The sequence below is a fragment of the Fulmarus glacialis genome, unplaced genomic scaffold, assembly GCF_000690835.1.
Source record: "Fulmarus glacialis isolate BGI_N327 unplaced genomic scaffold, ASM69083v1 scaffold1304, whole genome shotgun sequence".
Lineage (NCBI taxonomy): Eukaryota > Metazoa > Chordata > Aves > Procellariiformes > Procellariidae > Fulmarus > Fulmarus glacialis.
The window spans coordinates 132218-138706 of record NW_009207292.1 but is presented as its reverse complement, the minus strand read 5'-3'; positions in this window follow the sequence as shown (position 1 = coordinate 138706).

Genomic DNA, 6489 nt, shown 5'->3' with positions numbered 1-6489 from the left:
CCTGTTACATTTGATAGGTCCCCATGGCTATCTGATTCTTTAGACAAGCTCCATCATTACAGGTTGCCTTCTTTCAGCTGGATCTTGACTCCAAGGAAAGCTTCCCAATTGCCCCTTCTCCTTGCTGGGCCCCCACCCAGTATCTAAGCTGCACCCAGGGATGACTCCTGCCCAGGTGCTCAATAATGCATTAGGACATCAGTTAATACAGCTCTCTTCAATGAGCTGCTGTCTACAGCAGGGATAGCTTTTAACATGCAAGAAGGGGAAGACCTGTGGGTTTGCTGGACAAAACTGGATGCTGTTACCACCTGACTTCATAGTAAACCAAGTCATGCTATACTGTCAGTGTGAATTTTCCTCTCAGGCACTTCTGCTTAAGCAGTTAACGGTGGTACAAACCTATGAGTTCAGCATCTAGCCTGGCCATAACAAAGTCATTTATACAACCTATGTAAGGTTCTTCCTGATGGCTGGTGAGAGGAGTTTTGTGTTTCAGAACTAACAGAACGGATTACCTTCACCATGCAATGTTTTATAACACATGCTGAAAATGACACTTAACACAAGCCTGTAAGTGAGAGCCGGTGATGCAGCCACTCACTCTGACTTGATGGAGACTAAACACAACAGCAACTCAAATAAACACGGGGACTATCGTTAGTCTGCAACAAATCTCTCCTACATGTGGCTTGCTGAAGCTGTGTGACAGCATCTCACAAAGACAAAAGAGGAGGCATCCCCAGTGAGCAAAGGGAAGAATTGGAGAGGAAAGGTCCACAAACGGTTGAAGGGTGAGAGTAAAAAGCAGATGAAACATATGACTGAGGAGAAAGGAGCCCCGTAATTTTGTGAGGACTTAAGTGAAAAGAACGTGAGCCCTCAAATGACTTGTTTTCTGGAATGCGTGTTCCATGTGGGCAAACTGAGATAATGAGACACAACTTTCTGCCTCAGATATGCTTCTGTGATGGTGGGCAAAAGTTACTTTTACTCTTTCTCTTCCTGACTCTCCCACCTGTAAAATGAGAATAATAATACTCTCTTACTTTATCAGAACTTTGCAAGGATAAATACTCTGAGATTGCGAGGGCTCAGGTACAGTGGTATCCTGAAAGAGGTGAATACAGAGCACTCTTACCAGGCCTTCTGCGCCAAAAGTGAATATCCCACCCCTCTGAGCCAAAAGAAGAAACACTGTTTTCTGCTTTGCTATTGTAGTCGCCGCCACTCCCTGCCAGCTGATCTCAGAGCCCAGGTGGAAATCAAACAGATCAGTAAAACCCACTTCAAAGGGTACTTTTAAAGCTCACCGACTTTTTGACCAAAAAACCCTCACAAGCCTTGGTCAGCAGTGTTAGCTAACATGACATTTCCCAAGTTCCTTCTTTAAATTCCTTGAAACGGGAGACAAAAGAAAAATCAGGCAGAAGAGGCTATGACCGAAGCTTTCACAACTCAACTCCTTGACCTCCAAAGCATTTGCTGAAGTCTAAACAGTGCAGCTAACTTTACCATTTTGTCTTCTCCTTCTCCCTATGCACTCTACAAATTTGGCTGTTTCATTCCCTCCAAGCAATTTCTTGCTTGGACCAAGGCTGTGTCAAAGGGATCTCATCCCAAGTCGTTATCTCAATTCAGCCATGTGGAAATAGCTCTTTTTTACTTCTGAGCTTTCACCTACTTGAATTTTAAACCTCACAGTTAAAGGTCTGTGTAATTTTTGATAGGTTTAAATTCTGTCTTTCATCCACAACTGGAGCTGGAACAACTCATTCTCAACAAATAACACATCCCATGACATAAAAGTCTCTTTCCATCTGCAGAATATTTGAGAGCAATTGTAATTTCCTCAAATATATTTCTTGTTCTACCACTGCCTAAGGAATTAGTTTGTTCTGTAAAGTTTTAGTTGTAAACACCATCCTGCAAACATCTACGCAACTGTTTAATTTACCAATTATTTCAATAAGTACATGTATAATTATCTACCAAATCAGCTTGTAAACAAATACTTAATGTACCAGACTGAGGCTTACTCAGCTATTATTGGTCACACTTGGGATTGGTTCCAGCCCTTGGCTGAGACAGCAAAAATTATTGTGTAGCTTATATACATTTCTGTTTCACTGAATACTTTTGCATTAGAATTTAACTCTTCTCTGATATTTTTCTAATAAAGTTTTTTACCAGAGAACAGACAAAACCAGACATAAAACTAGCTGCCAAAATTCACTCAAATGTTAATTCACGGCAAACATATTTTTGCAATACCTGCTTTCAAGCATATGGCTATACAAGCCAGCAACAAGGCCTCTCATTGGTCAAAATTTTTATGACCTTACAGTGTTTATACCAGCCTCCTCCAGAGAGAATAGGAAGGCTTCTTAACAGATTCATAAATCCAGGTGAAAAGATTAACCCAGTCATCCAAACATATATGTTATTACTGAATATATATGGTTTTAGAACATGGTAAGTAGCCAGATCCATGCTTACTGTTATGTGCTGAATGCAGATTAGACTCACTGTTTCCCTATATATTAGGGAATATTAGATATATTAGATCCTGAATATCTATCAGAATTATACCTAAATATAGCTTTTATTCTACTTGGTCAGGTTAAACAGCTCCTGGATTCCTGATTATATCAAGTAGTGAGCAGAAGTAACACATGAAGAAACCAGCTCTCCATGTTAGCATGCTACAGAACTTGCCTTCACACTTGTCTGAAGTGACAGCCCCTCTGAATATGCGCTCGTTGCTCTCCTTTATTTCAATACTACAGCTTCTTTTCTTTAAATGTACTTCCTTTTGAATGGAAGACTAAATAACGGCTGTTGTATCCTAATTTAATCTGTGTAAAACCTCACATCTAAAGGATTTAGTCAATAAAATGAATGATGTTAGCACTGAAGACAAATGCCCCAAACCAAACCCCAGCACACAATTCTCTTCCAAAAGAGAACTACATGACATGCCTCCTACGGAGTTTAGAGCCCAATATCCTGGCCTCTCTGCAAGATACGCACACCGAAATCTTGAGAGACAGGGAACCCCTTGGCAAACTAAACAGCTAGTTTTATCAGAGATCCAATTAACTCCTGGTTGTCCATGGACAGATTATCCAGGTTGTGGCTCAGTGGGGTCCTCCTTTCCCAAAAAAGCCTTTGGCCACCACTCAGAGCCCAGCATTTGCATCAGTCACCATGTTGCCTCTTGCAGTTTATAGAGGCTCTTGATATCTACACAAATCTCTTTATAAGGTTTTTCAACCTTATAAAAGTTTGCCAATTTTGTTTCCTATTCGCCCATAGGATTAAGAAGTAGCTGTGGCCAAACACTTTCTGAATGTTTTGAACATGAATCTTTAAATTTTCCTGTAAGAAAAAGAACTTCTTTCTGAACCAAGCCCCCAAAATCCTTTTGTCTTTTTTCTCCAGTTACACATTTCAAGATAGAAATTAAATCAGTTCTTTGTCTCTTCACCTTCATACCTGCCACATTGAAACAATACCTCTAATTTCTATTCCTCTTGTGCACATTTAATCAAATATCTTCCCAATGATTAGGGAGAATATAACAGAAAAAACTTGCTGTAGATACCTCCTTTCCCAAAAAGGAAAAAATTCTGTACAAATTCCCAAACATATTCAGGGCTGTTACTATGCATTTTCTCAGATATATGTCAAATTGCCGAATTCTCACAACACTTCCCCAAAGGTTTGGTACGAGTTTTGGGAGAAACACTGCACAGGTTTTTAAGTTACATGAATTGGTTCACATCTCTTTGTTTAAGGGCACTGTCTGGCAGCAGTACAGGCTGGGGATTTTAATAATGCCTTATTTTACAGCTTCAAAGGAAAAGTTCCCTGGTTTTGCAACATTAATTTGTGCATTTTGACATGCTAGTTGTCAATACCAGGAATGCTTATTGCTTGGGAAAAAATGAAGGAGAAAACAAGGGAGGAAACAGTTTGTAGTGTAAAGCCAACGTGAAACACCTGAGATCACCTTTACAGTCATCCACCTGGCTGCTGCCTCAGAGCAATCTTTCTGATGCTCAAGCTGTGTTCCAGATGCAAAAAATTAGAGCGGTAGCCCAGGAACCAGGGACAGGATTTAGAAAATAAATAGATACCTTCTCGATAACAGTGGTATACAAATAATTTCTCTGCTGATTCTCCGAGCTCACGGAAACCACCTGCTGGAGGAGAGCCTGTGCCATTCCCTTGCTAAAGTCACCCGCAGGCTGCGATCCTGCCATGCCTCCCTTACCAGACAAACCCTTGAGCTTACTCAGATACGCTTCAAGCAGATGAAAAAAAATCAGAGGCCTGGAGGACCACACTCAGATTCAGCGAGTTGCTGCTGAATGACCCTCTGACTGTGCTCATGCTCTCTGGCAGACGTGCCGCTCGCATGGCCAGGGGTCAGGTTGCCCTGATGATCCACGCAAGGACCTGGCTGAGGCTGCCGCTGCTCCTTTCTCTCCTGTGCACTTAGGTTTCCATCGCTCGGAAACCAGGGTGCCAGCAGTATGGATGCGTGCAGGTCTCATTCATTGAGAGATGGTGACAGGTTTGGCCAAGGCAAGCAGGAGACCTAGGAGCTGGGAAGCGCTCCCGGTTTAGACACAAATCCCAGTATCATGAGTGACTTTTCTTCTACCATGGGTGTCTATTTGTAGAAGCTCCAGCCCAACCAAAAACCACTGAAAGCAATGAAAATGCACCATGCAATCCGCAGAAGCAGCAAGATCTTTGAAAGGGTTTGCCATTTTCACTTTAGGTGTGAGAGCACTGAGGACAAGGAGAGAAGGACAGAGGAGGGTTAATGCCAATACGATCCGTGAGGGTGCTGTTGAGCCACAGGCACGTTTTAGAAGCCGCCCAGCTTTAGTCAATGCAGCCACAAAGAAGAGCACATTCTGTGGGCTGGATGTTAGTGCTTTTCTGCTAGTGCTGTAGGAGAATTAACAACTTGCAAGAGTTGGGGGGGAAGAACTACGCTAGTCCCTGGGTCCAGGCGCAAGCTGCAGCTGCCTTCCCGTAACCCTCGCTGATGGCCGCGACCCCAGGGGGCCTCTGCCACAGCAGCAGAGACTGACGCGCTGTGGCAGGCTCCAGGGAGAGGGGTATCGGTGCTGGGTGAGGCCTCCTCACAGCAGCCTCTGGGTTCCCGTTCAGGGATGTGCAACAGGCTTGATGCATTAACTCACACAAACAACTCACTCTCTCCACGCCTCAGGTGCCCTGTTCATAAATACAAATAGTGTTTCTCTCCAGCCAGCATTCATTAACGTCAGCAAAACACTTAAGAGTTCAGATGGAATTGTTTTCTCTATAAATATAAATACAGGCCAATAATATTGCACACTGAGCTACCACTCCTTTAAGAAATGTAACTGACATTTAGTGAAGTAGAAAGGTTTCTGGGGGATCTATATGCTTCCAGACATTTCAAAAGGGCTCAGAGAGCAAAGGCTATGAGCTGGCTCTGCTCCATTAATGTAAGCCCTGCTCCATTAATGTTGGTCTCACTTTAATCGGGCAAGTTATCAGATATAATTTTTCCAAGACAGAACCGGACACGTAGCCCAAAATTTTCCTTTCTGAATGTTAACAATAACAGTCCCTTTTGCCAGAAGCCCTTTACAAACGCACACTAAAAAAACCAGCACTAGTAAATTAAAAAGGACTGTTAGACACCTCATAATATTAATTGACATTTTATAGCTCTTTGAATGTTCAAACCAACATGGATGAATTACCCAATTAATCCCAGCTGCTTGGGATTCTCCTGCTCCATTGCACCGGCCGGCTCTGTGCCCGCCCGTGCAGCCCAGGACCCCGTGCCAGGAGGAAGGTGGATGGTACAATCTTGCATATGGCGGCCACCTGCCTCGAGCCCAACCAGCTACTGGCCAGAGGAAGAGCCTGTGGTATTCAGCCAAGCCAAAGACCACCTTTTTTAGCAAGCTTTTCCACACACGACCACTTTCCAGAAGCCGTCCCTCCCTGGGCTGTAAAGCAGCTCAGTGGCCTTGCATGCTGGGCAAAGCTAGACAGCAGCTTGCGGGATCTGCTAAATACCCTCATGGGGTCCACCAGCCCCTGGAGCAGGGAGGAAGCCACAGCACGGCATGGCAAGCCCACAAGACATGGCCCCAGAGGAAAGGCAAGCCCTTGTCTGAGCCTCAGATTCAGCAAGTAGGATGGGGTTGTCCCCCCCACCGGTACCCTATCCTCCGTTTACAAGTGAGGATGCTCCCGAGCGCCAAACAGCAAGGTGCCCCCGCGTGCTCAAAGCACAGCGGCGGGATAGGAGACCCCTGAATCTGCAGCGAAGCACAATTCGAAATTCAGACCCTCCAAGACCACACACAGCCTCCCCAAAGCTTTGCCACTCTTACCTGCCCCTAAACATACAGTTTCTTTTCCTAATGCAAAATACAATTATAAGCAGGATAAGTGAAACAAAATTCA